The following is a 3,222-nucleotide window of genomic DNA, read 5'->3' on the forward strand; positions in this document are numbered from 1 at the left end:
CAGCCCTCAGCCTGGCCTGTGAGGTCCTCTGGTCTCCTCTTCCGCCTCGTGAATCACTACCCCAGCCTTGGTTCCTGATTCACTTAGATGCCCCCAGGCCAGATTGCAGACACCTTCCCTCCTCTCCCACCCCCACGCCCCCACCCCTCCTCCTCCTGCCTCATGCCTTCCTCTCGGTCCCCCACGAGCTCAGCCCTCACTCTCTCTCTGGCTTCCTCACCCCAGCCTCCTGAGGTCTGGTCTAAAACAGGCGAGCACCCACAAGGTGAATACTCAGTGGAGGGAAGGCCTCTCCCCAATTTCCTGCCCCACAGAATGCCACCTGTTCCCTGGCACTGGGGAAACCCCTCCCCCCACCTAGGCCTTCATACTGTCATCTGGGTTATTGAGAAGAGCTGGCTCAGCCATAAAGAGCCTGCCTGCCAGTGCCGGAGATGAAAGAGACATGGGTTTGATCCCTAGGTGGGGAAGAGCCCCTGGAGAAGGAAATGGCAACCCACTCCAGTATTCTTGCCTGGGAAAGCCCATGGACAGAGGAGCCCAGCAGGCTCCGTGAAGTTGCAAAGAATTGGACGTGACTGAGCACACACACAAGATAGTTGTTTGGCAAGTATTCTTTTAAAATACATTAATATAAGGTTGATTTTTAGTGTTTTTAAAGAATGTTTGCCACCCCAAGTTGTGCATTGAAGCAGGTGGTATCTGCAAACAACTCTAGAGGTTTATTTATTTAGCCAGAGAGACTCCAGGTGAGGATCAGGGACCAATGTTTGGCTGGCTGTCAGCCATTCACTTTTCCTTGCAGCCACCTTGCATTCAGTGAGTTCATGGTAGAGGAATCAAACTCAATTTTATTCCAATTCCTAGAAATAGGCTCCCCAGCACATTGTATAAACTGAATCCCACTCCTGCGTTTCGCAAAGCCCTGACACCTGCGTCTCCATGGCAATGCAGGAGAGAACCCACCACCCATGACTTGGAAACACACATGCAGTTGGAGCTCTAAGCTGGCATACCAAGAAGCTTGCTGAGTATGATGTTTATACATTGGTTAGGCGTAGAAGAGTTATTTTTACAGAATTGTGCAAATCCTCTCTCCGCCCGCTCCAGGCCCCCCCTCACCCCCAGGCACTGTCCTCCTCTGGGGCGACCAGTCCTAGTGTCTGTTAGAGCTGGGTTGCAGTTTTGTCTTCCGCCGGTAGGTGGCGATGGACGACCGCAGTCCGAGAGAGCCTCTCCGGTGATCGATCCTGGGGCCTCTCGCCGACCCACTTGGGCCGTCTTGGCGGAGAGAAGGGCCCTGCGGGGGGCGCCGTCGGTCCTCTGGAAACGCCGTCGGGGCTCCCTTGAGGTCTCCGTCCTGGCGGATGCTGGTCTTCAGGCACGCCTGGCGCCTGTTTCCTCATCGGTGGAGTCGGCGGTGGGCGAAGTCCTCCCAGCTGCCGGTGTGCTCCACGCCGCCTGAGGAAGGGACGACGGTGGAGGGTTGGGGAGGAGAACGGCGCGGGAAGGAGGCCGCCCCGTCCTCACCAAGCTCAGGCCCGGGTCCACGGCTCAGCAGAGTCAAGGCGCCGATTTCCCCGTCAACTGCAGGGCCTCCCACCCGGCCCCCGCCCCGCCACCTACGTGCTGGGTGTCTTTAGGCAGCTCGCTTCCAGCCTCTGAGCCCGTTCCTCGTTCCCCTCACGGGGGGCCGACTTGATCCCTCCAGGCAGCCTCCAGAGTCCGGGGCGGACAGGAAAGAGAGAGAAAATGGGTGTCACGTAGGTGCTTCCAGCTCGGGGGCTCCGGCTTGACAGCCCTGCCCCCGGATCCCTGGGTTGGAGACTCGGCCGTCAGCTCAGAACTTGGGAACCTTGGGACGGGAGGGCGGGAGGGCGGCCCTGGGAGCCCGCGGGGTGAGGACGCGGGGCTGGGAGGGGCCTCCCAAGACGGAGAGAGAGACGACAGATCCGGAAAGGGGAGAGGAAGGAGAAGGGAAGGTGGGAGGGGTAGGGAAGAGCCACTGGGCAGAGAGCGAAAGAGGACGGGTGGGGAAGGCGACTGAGCCAGGAGAGGAGAGATGGAGGCGGGAAGGGAGAAGGAGAGAGAGGGGAGAGGAGGGGAGGAAGTGCAGGAGGGGGGCCGCTCAGAGGGGCAACGGGGAGGAGGGATGGAGACAGGAGGGGAGACAGCCGGGGGGGGGGCGGGGGGAGAAGGAAGCGGGGAGAGGGGGAGGGGAGGAAATGCAGGAGAGGGGGGGCCGCTCAGAGGGGACAGCAGGGGGGTGTGGGGTGGGGGGAACGGGGACTGAGCGAGGCCTGAGGGAAGGCGGGAAGAGAGGGGAAGACAGGTGGGGAGGGAGCCGTGGGGGGGCGGGGAGAGGAGGGGGTAGGAGGAGAGGAGGGGGGAGGAAGGGAGGGAGGGACAGGGTGAGGAGGAGGGACGGGGGGAGGGGAGACAAAGAGGAGAAGCAGGGGGAGGAGGAGGTCAGACCCGAGAGGGAAGGGAGAGAGAGACGGTGAGGACTAGGAGAGGAAGAGAGCAAAGGGAGAGGGTGAAGGGAGCAAGTAGAAAGTAGGAAGGAGAGAGAGAGAGGGAGAGAAAGAGAGAGATGGGGGGAGAGAGAGACAGGGAGACAGAGAGAGAGACAGGGAAAGAGAAAGAGAGGGGGAGAAAGAGAGAGATGGGGGGAGAGAGATAGAGGGAGAAAGAGAGATGGGAGAGAGGGAGAAAGAGAGATGGGGGAGAGGGAGAAAGAGAGAGACGGGGAGAGACAGACAGGGAGAGAAAGAGAGATGGGGAGGGGGGAGAGAGAGAGGGAGAGAGAGAGGGAGAGAGAGAGAGAGAGAGATGGGGGAAGAGAGAGAGGGAGAAAGAGAGAGATGGGGGAGAGGGAGAAAGAGACAGGGGGAGTGACAGAGAGACAGGGAGAGAAAGAGAGAGATGGGGGGAGAGAGAGAGAGACAGGGGGAGAGAGAGAGGGAGAGAGAGAGAGACGGGGGGGGGGAGAGATGGGGAGAAAGGGAGAGAGAGAGACAGGGAGAGAGAGAGATAGGGATGGACAAGGAGAGAGATGGGGAGAGAGAGACAGGGAGAGATGGGGAGAGAGAGAGAGAAGGGGAGAGATGGGGAGAGAGAGAGAGAAGGGGAGAGATGGGGAGAGAGACAGGGAGAGAGAGAGAGAGGGACAGGGAGGAAGGGAAGCTTTGCCACTTCCCCGACCGCGAGCGATAAGGCGCC

The 3,222-nt window shown here is 60.0% G+C and overlaps 1 long non-coding RNA gene across 1 annotated transcript; it reads right to left on the minus strand.

Annotated features, from left to right (window-relative positions):
* Nucleotides 1-598: 598 nt before the first annotated feature.
* On the minus strand, nucleotides 599-2,107 carry LOC133054727 (uncharacterized). Its single transcript, XR_009692499.1, has 2 exons — nucleotides 1,627-2,107; nucleotides 599-1,461 (listed from the first exon to the last, which is right to left on the minus strand). It is a non-coding gene; the product is annotated as an uncharacterized LOC133054727 (long non-coding RNA).
* Nucleotides 2,108-3,222: the final 1,115 nt, after the last annotated feature.

This window comes from Dama dama, chromosome 4 (genome assembly GCF_033118175.1).
Source record: "Dama dama isolate Ldn47 chromosome 4, ASM3311817v1, whole genome shotgun sequence".
Lineage (NCBI taxonomy): Eukaryota > Metazoa > Chordata > Mammalia > Artiodactyla > Cervidae > Dama > Dama dama.